Source organism: Coturnix japonica, chromosome 14 (genome assembly GCF_054131305.1).
Source record: "Coturnix japonica strain WE chromosome 14, WE-NBRP24, whole genome shotgun sequence".
Classification (NCBI taxonomy): Eukaryota; Metazoa; Chordata; class Aves; order Galliformes; family Phasianidae; genus Coturnix; species Coturnix japonica.
In genome coordinates, this window is record NC_140676.1 from 16,586,450 (window position 1) to 16,605,590 (window position 19,141).

At 51.7% G+C, this 19,141-nt stretch overlaps 1 protein-coding gene across 6 annotated transcripts in view; it reads right to left on the reverse strand.

Annotated features, from left to right (window-relative positions):
• Positions 1–19,141, reverse strand: part of LINGO1 (leucine rich repeat and Ig domain containing 1) — a 95,470-nt gene that overhangs the window by 70,436 nt on the left and 5,893 nt on the right. For 2 of the 6 annotated variants that reach the window (XM_015872454.2, XM_085515845.1), the window contains exon 2: positions 13,449–13,571. The exons of 2 other annotated variants lie outside the window; for them this stretch is intronic. The gene's annotated coding sequence lies outside the window, so the exon portion shown is untranslated. Of the gene's footprint in view, positions 1–3,818; positions 4,119–13,448; positions 13,572–19,141 lie in introns of those variants that run through there. 2 more of the 6 variants (XM_015872455.3, XM_085515846.1) reach the window with 1 other exon arrangement.

Sequence of the window (19,141 nt, forward strand, 5' to 3'; positions counted from 1 at the left end):
GCTGCTCCCCTATAAGCAGTACTTCAAGGAGTGCTTAGTGAAAAGTGATGGGTGTCAACATTGGAAACGGCCATTTCCCTGATTGTTGTCCGGTCGGATGCATGCTTAAACAAAACCCACACGTGCACAGCAGCCATGGGGAGCACCAGGGATCCACATCAAGGCAGGAGGTGGGGAAGGGGCTCCCAGAGGCCTCGCCAGCATGAGAACAAAGTGTTGCACGTGTCCCTGGGGGGGATGAGGGGCCGGACACAGGGATGGGGCTGTGGGTGACCCCGGAGCTGACGCCCATCCTCAGCAGCCGGCTCCATCCCCATCAGGGCGGCGGGATTAAGTGCAAGTTATAATTAAGACTGGATGTTTGAAGAGAAACATAATCTCCGTTCCGTGGGATTCGCCGGCACAACAGTAATTAACGTCTCATTAACATTCGCCTAATTAAGCAGTTTATGAAAGTGGGTAGATTTGCATACTGCTCCACTTCAGCTGGGCTGTGCTCCATTCAGGCAGCAGCGTTAACCCTTCCCGCACCGCTCCTCCTGCAGGGAGGGCCGCAGAGCAGCAACACCCCCAGGCTCACCCAGGGCCCTCAGGTGGGGTAAAAGGAGGAGCACCAGGGCTCCCCCACCCCCTTTGGGAACAGCAGGGCCACAGCCCCATGCCACCACCACAGCCATCACTCCTGGCAGTGCCGGACGCAGTGCTTCCCTCTGCTCGTACCCACTTCTGCTCTGTTGCTGGATTAACAGAGCCACTGCATCCATCATGTGCTTAAAAGGAGCGTGTGCAAACCCACTCTTTTTTTTTTTCCCCTCTCTTTCCTCCTCCCCTCCTCCTAAAGGGGAAAAAATGAGCTCTCTAGTTAGCAGTTAATGCTTGCAGTCAAGATGCACCTTTGCAGCAAATACAGCGGGAGAGAAAAATTCATGACACAGCCTTTCATTGAAAATCAATACAGCCCAGACCTGCCCGTGATACACGCACTCAATTTATCCCCCGCCTGGCTTGCAGCATCCTCACCACCAGTCCCCCAGCCGCAGCAAGGGGAGGGCTGCCCCAGCTCTGATTGCGCACTGGGGTCACCCTGGTGTTCCACACATGTCCCCATGGGCTGAAACAGGGCAAGCATTTTGAGGATGCATGGGGCTGGCACACAGATGGCCCCGTGCTCCTGCAGCACCCTGGCACCATTGGGGCAGACTTTGCCCTACCCGGTGCTGCAAAGGCAATTTCTGAGTTTGCTTCCACCTCACAACAGGTGCCTGCAGCTACAGCAAAGTGCTGCGCTCTGGCTCTGCTGGCCAAGTGCTCCTGATTTGCACTTAAAACACCTCCACCATGAAAGCACCTCTTCATTTTCCCCTCTCCACGTAGCTCAGGAGCCTTCTGGAGGTGCTGATGGGTTGACCCGAGCCTGGCCTGAGCCCAAGCTGTGACCAGGCTACTCATCTCAACCTTCCCCTCCTTCCCCACCCAGGGGAGCCCCAAGGCTCCAAAAACTGCTGACATCAAACACATGGAGCCTTGCGTCAGTACAAGAGGATGCTGTCCTGCTGTCCCTGAACCCCATGGCACTCGTGCTACCCATCTGCTCCCAGGGTGGGTGGCCACACTCAGGGCCCTGCTCGGCACTGCACTGAAGCCTGACCTACTTTCTGCAGCACAGCCTGGGCTGGGCATAGCAGCACAGCTTTCTTCTCCCCTCTGGCACGTACGGAGCTATGCCACGGAGCAGCAGCAAGCTGGGCTGGCTGGCTGCCCTCCTTCAGCCCTGCCCTGCACTCAGGCCAGGAACTGGTGCCTTCTGTGCCCTTCCCCGAAATATTCTCAGCACATTGCAGCTGAGAAGAGGATTTATTGATCGCCTTATCTGCGCCTGATCCCAGCCGGAGCAGCGTGATGAACACAGCCGGCTGAGCACAATGCTTTCCTGCAAGGTCTCAGCAGCAGGAGCAGCTGGCAATCTGTGGGTGCCAATCAGGAACCCCCCCCCCCCAGTGCCCTCAGCATGCAGGGGAGCACACCAGGACCTACATTTCAAGAGGGTGCTGCCAGCATCCTGCGGACAAGGGGGCGAGGGGGGACAAAACAACTCCAAACCACTTTGCCTAATCGATGGTAAGCAGTTTAACCACTGTTCCTCTGCAGTCCAGGGAGCCCTAATTCCAGGCATGACCTGAATCTCTAAAGAGAAAGAGAAGGGAGGTGGGGCTGGCATGCGAGAAGAGGGAAAGCCAGGAGTGTGGCGGGTGCCAATTTGTCCCTGCTCCCTTTCTGCAGACCAGCTGCTGGGAGACAAAGCACCTGCTGGCAAGGAGGGATCGTCGCGGAGCAGAGAGCTGGTGGTGGTACACAGAGAAATCCCTCCATCACCCAACCAGCCCAGAGCAGATGGAGTGATGGACGCAGATGGAATAACAGACGCCGTTCGTTGTCATTGCAGAAGAACCCCCTGGTGCATGAAGCAGCACACCCAGAATGTGACCCAGGCACTGAATGCACAGAGGGATCCAGGGGACATGAGCCAGCCTGGCCCCAGTGCGACCATATTTAGGGAGCACTCTGTATGGTGAGATGCTCAGAGCATCCCATAGCTATGAGAACAGGGATGCTGACACAGAGAGCATCCTTACCCTCATTGCATGGTGCTGGGGGCTGATGGGCTGCACAGCACCTGGGCATGCAGCCACCTCAGCAGGGCTCACAGAACAACACTCCACAAGGCCCCACCAAGAGCTACTGCCTGCTTTCCAAAGGGACAAGGGCTGCATGGGGGCTCTGACCTCCTGGCCCATCTGAAGGACCAGGGCACAGGGACAGGGGGCACAGGGCTCCAGCACAGCCCTGGGACCTTGCACCCCAAACAACGGGAAGTGGAAACCAAGACTAAATGGAAAAACCTTCCGTTCCTCGAGGTAAAATCAAGTGTGTCACTTGGGTAACAAATTGGCCTCCCTGACTGGCAGAAATAGCTTTGTTAAAATATCTATCTATATATTTTTTTTAGTTGCCTTTCCTAAATGAGTTGAAGAATGGGGAGGGTTCTTAAGTCCCTGCGGACAGCCGGTCTCTCTCTTCCCTTCCTCGTATGGAGCAAGGTAATTATCTGCCAGGAGCCCAGCTGCTGGATGGCTGGTTACACTGCTAATTAGCAGGAACGAGCCAGGCCCCCGGGGCACGCAGGGCCGCCCCATCCTGCTCTGCCTTCCTCACTGCCCACTCCTCCTCCTCCTGAGCAGCAAGCGGGTAGCAGCATTGCAGGATGTCCCTTCCCTCCCCAGGGAATGGCCAAGTAGGATGAGGATGTCCTGGACAGCACTGGTGCTGCTGGTGCCAAAGGGCTGGCAAAGTTCTTCACCCTGGGACAGACTCTCCGAGCAGTCTCCCTTTCCCCCTAAAAATACCAGGCTGACTGCTGAACAGCATAAAGGAGAGACCCAGGCCATGGCAGGTATGGTGCCCATTGCAGGGTTCACTAAAGAGAGCATCCCCAGCACCTGGTGCTGACCATCACAGGCAGCAGGACAGCAGAGCACGCTGATGCTCCAAGTGCAGCTCAGCTCTCTATTCACACCCAGCACTGACAGCAGGCACCAGGCAGGGAAAGCATTCCCAAGCAGCTCCCCCAGGATCTGAAGGGGCCCTGGATGCTTCCCTCTCTGACTGTACCCCCCCACACCAAGGAATGACCACCAAGACACAGTCCATCTCCATATCACATCACTAGCCCTCACAACCCATTGCACCCTGCAGGGAATAACGCAGCCCCATGCTTCAAGCCCCACCACCCCAGAGGAACATCAGGAAGAGACACTCACCCAGACAGGTCCTGGGCAGCTCAGGCTTCTCGTCCCATTTCCCCACACCACGACAGGATGGGCCTGCAGCAAGCTGATGGCCAGCACCGTGCTGCTCCCCTGCGCTCTGCCCCTCTGCAGTGAGCCCCGGAGCTGCTCAGCCTTTGAAACCAACGCCCCTGCGCACACAGACACTGGTTTGTGGGTGCTGTGCCGCCTTCAGGATTTTTTTCCCCCTTCCTTTTTTTATTTGATTTTATTTTATTTTTTTTTTTTCCCAGAGCATTTTGTACGTGCAGATGCCCCGGCTTCTTACAATTCAGCCTAGGGGCGTGGGAAGTGTTTTGGAACATGCCCAAGCTGTCTGCTCCGTGGTGTGTGCGCGCTGCTCGATGCCATCCATCTCCAGCCCCCGGCCCCAACTCAGCACAACTCCAGTGCTGGGGACACTGGGCGAGCTTAGTGCGACCCATTGCAGCAGTCAGCGAGCTGGGGGAATCTGGAGCCAGCCATGGGCACACAATGAGCAGGGGCTGTGCTCATTCCCTCACCCTTTTGCTATCAAAAAGATAATATTTGGGGGGTGTGCTGGGAACAAGTGCTTATCACGCCCAGCTTGGGAGCCCTGCCCCAAAGCAGAGCATCCGTGCAGCAGCGCAGCCCAATGTAACGTGTCTCCTCCCAGGCAATTCCCAAGTGCTGTGTGAAAAATAAACGAGCTGCAGGGATTTAATGACTTAACCTGAGAGACAACACCGGTCGCACTCAGCCTGGCTAGCAGTGTGGTGCAGTGGGGTGGCACAGCAGGCTCAGGTGTGCACCAAGGAAAGGAATGGCTGCACCAGTTTGCACCAGCTCAGCATTCAAACTGGCAAAGTATGAGAAGGAAGGGAGCGTAAGGAGCGTTTGAATCATCAAGATGCTAAAAGGAAGGGAATGCAAAGAACCAAAGCCCTGGGGGAGCCCGGCGAGCACCACTGCGAGCTGTATGGTGAGGGGACAGCAGGGCCACTGCCAGCAGGGACTCATGCTGCAGGCTCACAACAAGCTGCTAGGAACCAACAGCAAGGCTGCCTTTGTGTTTGCTTTTAAATCCCCTCAGCAATCTGCTATTAAAGCGCTCGTCAATTCACTCAGGGCAGGCTCCCCCCCCCCCCCCCCTCCAGCATTACTTCTCCACAGATTTGAGTGAAACTTGTATTTTCCTATCAGAAACGTGAGATTTCAAACACAGAGAACATTGAATTTGAAAGCTGACTTTTGTTGGGAAGGTGCCTGTCTCTTTGTTCACAAAAGGGCTCATTTTTCCTGGAAAAGGGCCCAGATTTTGAGTGAAAGATCAATAACATGCAGAAAGCAGGTGCTTATATTTAATTTTCCATGATACCAAAAGAAAAAAAGAAGATATATATTAAAAAAAATGGAAAGAACGCAATTCAATGGTGAGAGTGAATGAATTCACAATATTTTGCATTTGTTTATCCCTCAGTGCTGTGCTGGAGCATCCATTCAACCGCAGGGGAAGACTCAGCCCTTGAGGCCCCTTGCAGTCAAAGAATCGTTAAGGTTGGAAAAGACCTCTAAGATCATCAAGTCCAACCATCCGCCTACCAGCAATATCACCCACTGCCCATGTCCCTCAATACCACATTGACATGTTCATTGTACGCCTCCAGGAATGGTGACTCCACCACCTCCATGGGCAGCCCATTCCAATGCCTTTTCTGAGAATAAACTCTTCCTAATACCCAACCTTGTGACACCCCCTACCTCTGTCTGCCCACTGGGATCTCCAAAGCCTCTTGAATTGCCTCTCCAAAGCCCCTCTGCTGTGTTAATTACAATGAGCGTGTGGGCAATGAGGAGACAAACTTACCGCAATACAGCCCAAGGGGAGGGGGAAACACGAAGACATGGCAGTCAAGATGCTGTGCAACAGTCATGACATGCTGTATGTATCCTCCTAGATCCATATGGGGGAAAACTAACACTTTGGCAAATTGATGAAGATGTGTGAAAGTGATTATATTCCTGAAAATATCTCAAGTGGAACGGCCTACCTGGCATATTTTGTTAGTCATGAAACACGATCCGCACACCGACTGTATTTTGTGTGGCTCCCCATCTGCTTAAAGACTTTAAATACTGATTTATTTATTTATATTTTTTTTCCCTTTAAAAAAGGGAAAGAGCATGATGACAGCAGCAGCAGCACGGTGCTGACTCAGGCTGGCAGGGGGGCACAGAGGGGGCTGCATTCGCCACCAGCAGCGTGATGCAGCGCATGCCTTGTCCAGATGGAGCAGCCACCTCCTTGGACAACAACCAACCTTGGCTTGATGGGGACCAGCCCTCTGCAGCCACTGGGATGGATGTCACCCTGGGCAGAGCAGGTCAGAGGCTGCATGGCCTCCATTCCCAGCAAGCTGACTGAAGGGTAGATGGCACTGCAGGGAGAGACCTCGTGCTGGTTTCTCCTAAACACCCCGAGAGGCCATTCAGTGTTTTCTCACCCATTTCTGCCAGCACCCAGTAGCTAAGGCAACCTGGCTCAGAATCAGCTGAGAAACAGGCTTCAGTGTAAGCAACCATATTCAAAGCAGTTCTGAGAGTTGGACAGGGGACACAGACCAGAGAGATGTGGGTGCCCCATCCCTGGAGGTGCCCAAGGCCATGGATGGGCCCTGGGAAAACTGAGCTGGGGGGCACTGAGCCCATGGGAGGGGTGGAACTGGATGGTCTTTAAGGTTCTTTCCAACCTGAGCCATTCTATGATGTGCACCACAGGGATGGAACGTTCCACATCCACGCCACACAGCACTTTAAAGGGAAAAGGCATTTTCCTCACCTTCCATCTCTACAATAGCTGAAGAGGAAGATGCACTTTTACAGTGTGGTCACCTCGCAGAACCATCGTGCAATTGAAATGAGACAACTCAGGGTGTAAACACAATGATTTTCCACCCTGACTCCAACAGAGCATTTAACCACAAAGAGATAATTTTTAGTTATTTAAGCAGTTACCTTCTGGTTACACAAGGCAATGGCAATTACATAGTGCAAGGCAGCAGTGCATGGTACTTACAGCCTAACTACATTGTAATTACCCCTAGCTTGATGATGGGGAATGAGCAAATGGGATCAGAGCATCCCAGACAAATCCCTCTTCCCAGCACATGTTGGCTGTTACAGACCTATGGAAAGCAGAGTGTAGAGCAGAGGGAGAACCCATCTAACAGACCTATGGAAAGCAGAGCACAGAGCAGCAGTGTGATGAATGTTCTCCCTAATGGTAGCGCTGAGTATTAGGCAATTGATAGCAGGTTGCCTCCAAAGTGAAAATCCCTCCTGCCATCTTGGTGGGCACATTACGCACCTGGAAGAGTCTCCTCTTCCAAATGGGCTCAGTCAGCGGGAGGACTAATCTCACTGGAAATAATCCAGAGAGGTTTTACAGCATCTTTTGAAAGGCGCTTTCTTACTGACAACTGACGAGTTCATATCCACCGATATCCATTATGGGGTTTATTTATTTATTTTTTTCTTATTTCTTGTTAAAAAATGAAAGGGCAGAGCAGGAGAAGAGTAAAACCAGCAACAGAGGCTGAAGACTGACAGCAGCTGCCTGGCAGACAGTGAGTGAAAATGCTCTGACAAGATGAAATGTTTTTTCTTTCATTGAAATCACTCCCTTTCGGAATGACTAATACACAGCTCTCGCACCATGGATATTTCCAGAGTGATGAGATGTTTTTAAAATATCTCGCCGTGCCTCAAAATACCTCACTCCGGCTCAATAGATCATCCCAAACACCACCCACGGAAATCATAAATAAATACATTCCAGAGCCATAAAAGAGCAGACCGGCCAGGGCTGGGTTGATATCCCTCATCGCTGTTGAACTCCTCACCTCGGTGCTCGGCTACTGGAGGCTGATGGACCTCGGGTACCAACCCCAGGGAGGAGCTCAGTGCTTCCTCCTCTCCCCATCGCATTCACAAGCCTTCATCCTGCATAGGACGCACCCTGGTGGATGCAGCCAGAGCACCCTGAAGCGCTTTCTTTTTGCTGATGGAAGGAAAAGAGAACGAACGCTGCGGAGGAGCTGAAATCAGGCTCCTTTGCTTTGCTCAGCAAGGGAAAATTGTTTTGCTCATTGAGACCGTGCCACTCTCAAATGGTTTCCTCTTTAGAGAAGTTTACCCACGTGTGGTTTCAAACTTTTGGAGAGATGTTGCCTTTCCAGAATAGCAGAGTCAAAATACATCGCTTGGAAGCCGCAGCATCACTTGGAAGCCTTGCACTTCTTTTCTAAAGGGCTGGACCTACTCCCCCAGCACAACAGGCACCCCAAGGGTTGGAGAAAGATCAACACCTTGCCCATAAAAACTCAACCCAGCTGCAGAAATCAGGGCCACAAAGTGAGGAGCTACCCAAAAGGTAGAGCTCTGCCATCTGAGTGCTCCCACCACTCCCTTCCCACTCCTTTTGCTCCCCAAGAACAAGACTGGGGAGCTGCCAAGGAAAGACAGAGGTGCTGCAAAGGGTGGAGAGAGAGAGAGAGCCGGTGCCCCACATCCCCAATGAAGATAGCTCCAACATCTGTCCTCAGACAGAAATGTATTCACCCGCACAGACACACTCATCAGATGAGGCTCTAAAATATTTACTGCCCAAATATCAATCCTCATAAAGCGAGGCAGCCATTTGGGCCTGGGGAGGGGGAAGGAGACTGGGTGGGTTGTCAATAATGTCATAAACACGGGCAATTTTATGTATCTCTGGAAATGGCCAAGGAACACGCAGTTTGACAGATGTGCGAACGGGTAATGCAGGCTCCCTAGTTATGAGCATGAGGATGTCAAGAGGAATAGATGAGCAGTAATTCAAAGTATATTGGGCTTAGAGAAGTACAGGGACCTTGCAATGAATACGTGATGGGCACTGCAGTGGGGAGGGTTGAGAAGGGAGGCGGTGTGCTGGTCCAGGAACACATCCAGCCAAGGGCAGCCTTGCTGGTGTCAAGGAGCAACCACCAGGATGGGGACTGGGCAGAGCTGTGATGCCTCCGGGTGTTACTGCAGCAGGGAGCATGGCAGCCTGCTGGATGCTGCCTGGGGCTGGAGTAACCTCCAGGCTGACTTCTCAACACTGCCGCTCATATGTCTCTCTAGATCAGAGGATCATGGAGGCACACAGCACCTGAAGGCTCCTGGGTACTCTGCATCATCAGCATTGGCCATTTAGGAAGGGATATCATCGAGTCATTAAGGTTGGGAACCACCTCTAAGATCACCAAGTCCAACCACAACCCATCACCACCATGCCCCTCAGTGCCAAGTCTACATTTTCTTTCTTGAAAATCTCCAGGGACAGTGAATCCACCACCTTAATATCAATAGGTCTACCCCATAACCCTCTTCACACAGGGCACCAGACCACAAGAGCCAACAGCAAAGTGCCTAGGGGACTCCCATAAGCCCAGCCCTTTGACTGATGGCATTGTTGGGTGGTTCTTTCAGGCCCTCATGGTGGGCCAGGCTATGCCTTCTGCTATGCAGCAGAACCAGTGTCCTACAGACTGCTTTCATAGGGAAACTGGAGAGTAGGGACCTTGGGCTGCTCTGACTCAAAGTCCTTCATGAGAAGGGATATTTGAGGTCTACCTGCCCCATCCCGGGTCCAAATGTACAAGCCAAAAAGGGGACTTTGCTGCTCCACCTGCACACACACCCACCATCATGCCACCTTTCCTTTCCCATGAATGGAAACTTGGGTCTGGGTCAAATTAGCATCTCTCTACTATTCCAGTGTAGAGAACACTAAACAAACAAATAAGCAAATAAAACCTCAGCAAGAAATCAAAGTAAGTTCCATCTCCAAACCAACGAGCCACCCCCAGCTCCAGGATGGCCTCAATCAGAGACCTTGTCTCTACTTGGTGCAGATTCACCTGCTTTGGGCATCGCTCCCACTCCATGGGGCTCTCCAGCAGGATGTGGTCACAGTACCAGCGCTGCAGCCAAACTCACCCTTCCTTCCCAAGCCCCACGTGGCACCCGGGGAGGAGTTCATCATTTTCACACACCCCAGTGCTTTCTGTGGGGGGAATTACTCATGAAGTCAAGCAGGCGCCCGCGCACCAGCCAGCCCCTCAAAGGTGATTTTCCTTGCGGAAAAAGCCATGAATCACTGTGAAAGTAAGCCTGCCTCAAACCGAAGCACGCTGCTCACCATTTGTTTATTAAAAAGCAGCAATCTTTCCCGGCTGATTTTATGACAGATGACTTATCCTAACCACTCACTCATCACTTATTGCGACACTCAGCTGCAAGCTTCCCCTGCTCACACTCCACGAGCTTTTCACAGCTCACATGGAGAATCATAGAATGTCTTCAGTTGGTGGGAACCTTAATGCCCACCCAATTCCAACCCCACTGCCCTGGGCTGGGTTACCCCACCAGCTCAGGCTGCCTGGGGCCCATTCATGGCCTTGGGCCTTGTTGAGCTCCAGGGCCTCAACCTCAGGGCTCTGATAGGTTGAATAAGATGGAATAAACATCAAGCAGGTACTTTCTACGGTGTCAATGCCACCACTGCATGTTCCCACAGATGTGCCATTGAGTAATGCTGGGCTTGGGAGAGCAGGGTGCCAATGGCTGGCATGGAGTGAGCAGGGGACAGGTAGAGTCTGCCCAGGCATAGCCATCCTGATATGATGAGATGACTGAGTGGGATCAAGCTGATAATGAGTGTTTCTTTTCTAAAAACAGGCTTGCTGTAATTTGACTTTCTCCTGGAAGCGCTCTCCTGTGCACAAGAGCTCTGCAATGAAATGGTATAATAGCAACAAACTTCAATGCCCACAGCCAGAATAGCAGCAGAAGGGGATAATTGCACTTGTTACAGCAGCAGTAACTTATCTCGGGGACGCTTTCCTCACTAATGAGGCTGTTCAAGTCAAAGTCAGTGCAAGCAGAGAGGGCCAGTCCTGGTGCCAGTCTGATGACCAATGCCAGTCCCGACCTCATTGCTTCGTAGCTTCCTGGAGCTCAGCTTTCCAAAGCTAGCACTGCACCAGCGAGCTGCCTCACGTTTATTTCTCCTTAGTAAAGCCTCCCCGTGCAAGCTTTTGTTTGCTCTGCCTCCTTTTGCCTTTGGCTACATGCTGGTTTCGAGGCATCTCCCAGCAGTGCCACACCTGCCATCCAGCCCCTGGATTCTTGCAGAGGATTTCATGCATCGTTGCCCCAGATGCTTGTGGGTCCCTTGGAGCACGTGGCGGGCGCTGCCTGCGGGGACAGGGCACAGCCTCTCCTCCAGCTGCATGGCGTGTGTCAGGCACTGCAGCAGCTGGAGGCAGAGGGAGCAATTTGCGTGCTCACCTGGAAAGGCAGAGATCCTCCTGCCCGTGCTCCCACCCAGGACTTAAACACCACAGTATTGAAGCCTTCAGCAAGGAGCTGATCTCCATGAATTCAATCAGTTTGCCTGAGCAGTGGCAGCAGGAAGGCCTGGAAAAGTAGAGCATAAGAAGAAGAAAGGAGGGGGGGAGCCTGCAACCCATGGTTGGGCGTAGCAGAGCAGTGCTGCAAAAGCAGGCAGCGTTGCTCCGGTCACTGGTGTGACCTTGAGAGCTGGGACAAGCTGCGAGGATGAGAGGGAAATCACCCTGTGTACCATGCAGAGAGGCTGGGGCTCACACAGTGGGTCAGGCTTCAGCCTCAAAATCACAGCCCAGGTGAAACATATCCCCTCCCTTTTGCACTGGGACCTGGAGCCAATACAGACAGAAGCACGACAAAGGAGACACGGGTCTCAGCAAAGCATGGGCACATCAGAAGCAATAGATATCAAGTGTCCGCTCTGCCGTGAGATAAATTCCCTCATGTATGCACCTGACATGAATGCAGGGGGGATACCTGGGAGATGGGAGCCAGGACACCACCCAGACCCCTTTCCATCCAGTTACAGCCAACCCAACATGGAATGTGCGTCCCCCTCCCCTTGCCTTGTCCTGTGAGCACACCCTGCATCAGTATTTGGGACAGCAGGCACATCCAGCAAGGACGCTCCCAAACCAGCATCCTGGCCCTGCACAGCCACAGCAGGAGGGGAACAAACCTCAGCTCAGCTTTCCTGCTGCCTGAAATGAGTGAGGGCTGCGGAGGATGGGAGGTCACAGCCCCACAGGATGCCCAGCACTGGGATGTGGCTCGGAGGCGTTGGCCAGAGCAGCTGCAGAGCACAGGCTGTTCTGTATGGCTAGGCTGTCCTCAGGATGCTTTTATTTCCAGAGAGAGCTCATTAGCTCGGCTTGTGCAGGAGTTCGTTTTTTTCCCCCTGTTACCGAGAGCTGGAAAACTCCACTGAATAACATCTCTAAGCACAGCTGGAACAAAGACAGGGCACGGGGGGAGAGCGGGAACAAAACCAGAGATAATCAAAGCTGCTGCTGCAGCCTCACATCACTGGTGGGAGGCCCGGATCCCCAGGTGAAGCTCTCTCTGCCCCCAGCAGCCTGCCCTGTGCTGGGGCTGCGCTCAGCCCTGTTCACCCCACAGCTGGGGGCTGCACTAGAGCTGGCAGTGCTCCCAGGAGCTGCAGGGCAGGTATGGGTAGGACAAAGTAGGCTGGACCAGGTGGGATCCCAGGAGCCAGGATGGGGAAAAGGCTAGAGGAAAGCCAGGGGCTAAATGGGCTCATGCATGCACTAGGCAAGGAAGCAGGCATTGCTGCAGGAACATGGGCACGTGCTATCATCAGGGATGTTCCAGCAGAGATGCCCTGCATGGAGCAGCCCACAGCCACCTCCTCCTCACCAAGCTTTGGTTCTCTCCCATCCCTGCACAGCCCAGCACGCCGCAGCCAAAAACCACGTAGGAGCAGCAGGAGATAAGCCGGCTCCCTAGATATGATCTAAAGCTCCGTTATCACCTTAACCTTTCTGCAATTCATTTATCCCTCCCAGATCTGTTCCTCCCTATCAGGATCCTCCTGCTCTTCCCCTTTGCTCACCCTGCAGAGGCTCTCAGAGCAGGGGAAGCTGTGGGAGCCTGATTCAAATGGGCTGCCGCTCGCTGCAGCTAATGGGATGGACTCCGATTGACTGGCCCAAGCGATTTAAAGTTAATAAAATGTTAAAAGCAACCCCATAAATCACCAGCACAGGAAGTGACCTGGACAGGAGGCCTAACGAGCTAGCGGAGGGTTTTATTTAAAAGCCATTTGTCTAAGAAGTGCAACACAAAGAGTCAAATAACTCTTAGGAAAGCAGGAATGCTGGAGCTACGGGGAGGATTAGAGAGGGCAAAATATTTATGGCTGAGGACATCAGCACTAACCAGCTCCTGCTTCCCCTTGGTTAATAGTTGACTTGCCTGCAGAGCATCACTCTGAAAACACGGGCTGGGATTGGGCTTTGGGGGGCTGAAATGGGACAGGTCAGGCCAGAGAGCTCCTGCAGGAGAGATCTGTGCCCTCCCCACACACTGCTCAGGGCACCCACATCCTTCTGCCCACCCCAGCTGCTCCACACAAGGCAATGCAACTGTAAAAATCTCCAAGCACCAAGATTTTGTTTTCTAAACCCAATTTCTACCCCTCAACCATGAACAGTGATTCTGCAACAGCACGGCTGCAGTCCTTACCTCTGGAGGACCACGTGTAGGCTGCAGCAGAGGGGCTATCAGCACCGGGGGGGTGGGCACAGGGGGCTGCTCCGGCGGCTCTGTGGCTGCTGGGGGTGGCTCATGGCTCCCAAGTGCAGGGTGCTGCGGAGGAGAAGGCACAGGGGATGTCAGGATGGGAAAGCACAGCCTCGAGTCCCCACCTCAACCTGTGACTGTGATGGGTTTGACTGTCACAGGGGCAGCATCACTGTCCCCCAGACCACCCTGTGCTACGTGTGCCATGTGCTGCACATACTGTGAACTACGTGTGCTCATCCACTCAATGAGAACCTGAAGAATTTCCAGACCACCTGCCTGCTTAGAAATATGGCACTGATGGTCAGCATACATAGCCTGAATAGGGTTTGAACCTGGTCAACCTCAGCTGCCAGATATCCTACTCACACTCTTGCTAATGGCGATGTATGCATTTTCTAATTGCTGAATTTAAAGCTGCCATCCTCTCCTTTCTTGGATGTGCTATGAAGACACTGAGCAGGTAATATTTCCTCTATACTTCTTCCTCTCCAACCCATCGCTATATTATGAATGTTTCCAGGAATTTTAGAACCCAAGCCTTGAACAAGGACTGAAACGAATACAAGCTTTGCATCCTTACAAACTTTTATCTTAATCTATCCAAGTATTCGCCTGAATTTTCATCCTTGAATAGTTTGCATGCATAAACTTGAGTCCAATCTGTTTTTCTAGGACATACTTGGGAAACAGCATTGAAAATAGAACCCCCGGGCAATTTAATCAGCATTTGGCATGGATTGCTCTGGCCACTTGGCCATGTCACATAGTTTCCTGTGGAGCTGCAGACTTAAAAAGCTGGCCCATGGTTAAGTTAGCATATTTATTATTATCCAAAGCCCCTTGTTAAACTACCAGGCTGGGAAACTCAACCCCCTTGCTGTTGGAATGAAGGGGCTCAAGACTCTGGAATCTGCTTGGGTACATGACAGGCATTGGTGTGGATGAGAAAACTAACACGGGTTATCCTCAATACAGATAAAGACACAAATGTTGAGTTGATTTGGTTCATTGATCAGTTCGTTTCCATTAGTTTTATTTTCATTTTTTGTTGTTATTTAACTTTTCCTGGTAGTCTTTTTTTCTTTGCAGCTCAGTGCACTGTTTAGATGCACTGCTGCACCAACTAAAAGGCATCCCACTGAGCCTCTGTTACCATATTTTGTGGTCGGAATCAAAACCACATTAAGGGAAATTGTTCAAGAGGATCATTCTGGGTACAGCAATTGCATTTCTCTAACATCTTGCAAGTTTTAAAGGAGGAATTTGATACATAAATTGGGCCTGGCTTCCTTGGAGAGAACCTCACCCTAAAGCCAGGTTCTGATGGCCATCTATACTCAGTTTCACTGACACACACAACACAGGGGTAAGTTACAGGGAATGCCAGCCTGTAGATTAATCTCCTCAAGATGGATTCTGACAGCCCTCAATGCTAGAGGTATCACTAGATACATTGATCCAGAATCATTAGGGTTGGAGAACATCTCCAAGGTCACCAAGTCCAACCCCAACCCATCACACTACGCCCATTAACCATGTCTTTGGGTTCTTGAACACTTCCAGGGTTGGTGACTCCACCACCTCCCATTTCAGTGCCTGACCACTCAGAAAGAGAAGGAATTTCTCCTAACAGTCAACCTGACCCTCCCTTGGCACATCTTGAGACCATCTCCTCTCATTATCGGGTTTGCAGTTCAGTCACATCAACACCAGGCCTGCTTCTCATCACACCAGGATGGCTCACATGGTCATCATAGAATCATAGAATCATGATGGTGGTACAAGGCAGGGAAGAAGGAAGGGGTCCATTAAAGTCAAACATGTCTGATCCAGATGTTTGGGCCAATGGCAGACTTCTTCAGTGATGGGTCTCAAGCAGCTCCTCCAGGAACCAGAGGGAGGAGGGGGGTCGCAGAGGACCCTTCTGTTGAGACATAAGGCCTCTCTGCTGGGCAACCTCCTGCTGGAGCCTGGCATGGACCCAACCTCAGTGATGGGTTACCATCTCATGCCTGAGAGCTCTCACATGCACACACATACAGCTGACTGGGCAGACAAAGCAAAATATACTCCCCCCCTTAGAAATTAAGACCTTATGTTTACCCAAATAAATTAGATTTTCCACCCGAATCGATCAATTAAAATTAAGTTTCCTTTAGCCATCTTCATGGCCCTGGGTTGACGTGCATTTAAAAAGTCCAAATGGTCGCTTCTGAGCGCAGCAAAGAGTCTACAGACAATCCTGACCAGTGGGGAATGTTTTAATTCCTTTTTTGTTGAAGAAGGTCTCTTACCTTTTTAGTTGGGCACCTGGGGTTGGGAGGAGACAGCCTGCGGTTCCCCCAAGCTGTGGCACAAAACGCCCTGTCTGAGTCACAGCACTGTAATTGCTGGAGGATATCGGGACTCTGAGGTTATAACAAGGTGAGCACAGTTTGGGATAGATCTGGCAGAAGCTTCATTAACCACGATCACAGCGATTGAATGCTCAGGAAGTATTTCCCTCTCTGCACAGTTTGCTGAAAGCCAACTCACATAACTGTTTTAAGGACATTAAATGGGTGAGGAAAATCATCCCAAGTTAGAGGCAGTTAGGGTGCACTGCTGGGAAGGATGGGCTCCATGAAGTCATTTATATGCAATCGAAGCCAAGTGCCCATTCATGGAAGGGAATGGTCCAAGCTCAGTGGACCCATATTGTCTCCACAAGCACCTGGTAAGTGATGAGATGTCCTTGCAACAATGCCTCCTGTTTGCCTGAACAAGCAGCAAGACCCTTGCCTGATGGAGAAGAAAGCATCTTCACCCCTCTTCTGACCAGCTTCACCTTTGCATGCAGTGCTATTATCTCTAGCCTGGGTATGATTTAATACATTTATTTCACTATGAGATCTCCGTGGCAGAGCTCACATCCTTTCTTTGCATCTCAATGTTGATCAGTCGGTGCTTAGCAAATTAATAATAACGAGAAGTCGCCCTGAAAAATAGTCTCCTGTCCTCGGGAAAGTGGCCGTGCCTCCCAATCACTCCAAAGGGCACTGCTTTAGACCTCGCCGAGCAAATGGTATTTAGCTGCAGCCACCTTTTAATGGGAGTGATGTGCTCCTACAAGGGATGCAGTCAAGTGTATCACATCTGAAGTTAGCCACGTGCTGCACAGCAAAAGGGCAGGAGGAAGGAAATGCTGTGAGCCTCAGCATCCAGCAGCAGCCACTCCTGGCCCCGTCCCAAGGCCTGACATCCTACCCAAAGCTGCCAATCAAATCCAGCATCCAGGTCAGGAGAAGCATCCACCAAACTCACCGTGGAGGCGGGCAAATATTTGCCAAGGATTCTTCCAAATCTCTAAGCCCACCACGAGCTTGCTGCAAATGTATTTGCTGATCGTGGTCCTTGCACAGATTTGCAAATGAAGAGCAAAGAAGAGCACTGCTTCCGAGACAACTCCGCTGACTCGAATGATGGTGCAGTAATTAACACCTTGAGCACTACTGGTCCCGCTACCCGAGCTGCACACAGCCAAGGAGTCTTCTCCTCTCATCTTGATTCTTTACCCCCAAGCTCTAGCCTGGCCAAGAACCCCGCTAATTAGCTACACTAATTAATCACAGTTTCTACTGTTTATCTTCTTGTTCTCGCACAAGCAGCCACCGCAGCTGGGTGCGTGGTCGCAGTGGTAAGCCCAGATCGCCTTCAAAGAGCACCAGCACAGCTCCACAGCAATGCTGGGAGGTGCCCAAGCCCTGCCACCACTACTGGCACAGCACACAGCAGCTACCCTCCTAAACCTGCTAATCCCCCTGCATGTCAAATCTACAGCCAGGCCGTACTGAGGACAAAGCTGACAAGCCATTACCTCTCTGCTTGCTCCCTTTTGTCAACGCTTGTTTTAAACAGGTATTGCTGCAAAAAGACACCGAAAAGAGAGAAAAGAAATGTTGGTCCGAGTGAGGCTGTGTTGTTAAATACTGAGAAATCCAAGCTGGAATCCAACAGAGGCCAAGGCTTCTGGGCTTTGACACAGCCGACAAGCTGCAGCACAATGAGGAAATGCACACACAGAAATTGCCGGCCAGGATAAAGGATTTACTGCCTCTTTCACAGAAAAGAAAAGAATGAGCTTAAACTCTCCATTTAGGAGCTGTAAAAAAAAACACACACAGATCTGCAGGAGGAATATTTCAGCAGCAGGATTAGCAGGAAGTGAAGAAAAGCCAAATCCTCCTGTCCTGAGAACACAAGAGGATGCTGACCTTCTGCTCCGGGTCAACCCCATCTCAACACATCCCCGGGCAGCCAGGTCCCAGCACAGCTCTTTGGCACAGTGGGCATTGCAGGAACCCCCAGCCAAGGGGTTGAGCTGGTTGGAGAGCTGCTGCTTCATCACAGCCCCCATCCACCGTCAGCCACAGCCTCCAGCTATAAAGCAAAGATTCAGCTTCCCTGAAAGTTTCCTCCATCTCGAGATGAAAGGAACTCTGGAAGAAGAGACAGGAACCCAATTTCCCCGAGGAGAGCAGTTCAGCTGGATTATTTCTGACTAGCACCAGTCAGAACGGAGCACTGCAGCCAGCCACACGAAAGGTCTTACCCTTCTCATGGAACCAGATCAAGTCTCCCAGCTGGAGGCCAGAAGAGCGGCAGAAGAACCCACCCACGATCCTGCTGGGAAGTGAGTTAAAAACCACAGCCTTCATTTCTGGGTTTAAACAGAGCACAGTTTGCAAACCCAACCCAAGACAGCTCCTGGCAGAGCTGCCACATCATCCTTCTGCCACCCCACAGAGAGACAGGAGCTGCTGGGGGCTCTTCTCATCTCCCTCCCCTCGAGGCAGGACTTTCACCATCCCCAATGGACATGGTCAGCATGGCCTTACCACCTTCAGCAATGGTGATCATTAAGGCTGGAGAAGACCTCTAAGATCCCAACCTGATCCTCCCCTGGTGCAACTTAAGGCCATCACCTCTCGTCTCATGATCCCGCAGCCTCCCTTGGCAGCTCATGCACTGCTTAATTACCCCCGTAGCTATGCATTGAAGTTCTTTATTGTAAGCAGCAGCTGATTTCTCAGCAGCAACAAATACTTGGGAAAGCTTCCTCCCTGGCACACGCTCTCTATTGTTCATCTCTTTCACATAAAGCGCTCCTAATGAAGAGGGAAAGAAGGATCTTGGCTTCTTTCAAAACAATCTGAAATATTATATTAAAAACATGCACTGAGTGTTGACACATTTAGTGCGTTGCTTTATAAAGCAAATTGCCCGAGCTCATTGTGAGCTTGACACTATTAAGACAGCACGTAGCTACACAGCTGGAAGGATACAGCTGCAAGAAGACCCACTTACATGAGGCACAGCTCGCCAGACTTTGGGGACAGCTGAAGCCACCAGCACCAAACAGCCCCTCTGGGTCTGAGGCCCTAAAGGGAGTAGTGGAGGGGAGACTTAGATTGGATATAAGTTTTGGACACTAAGGGCAGTGAGGCAGTGGCACACGTTGCCCACAGGGGCAGTGGCGTCCCATCCCTGCAGACACCAAGGTCAGGCTTGGGGGGCTCTGAGCACCCAATGTGCTGTGGGTGTCCCAGTTCAGTGCAGGGGGTGTGGACTGATGGCTTTTAGGGGTGTCTTCC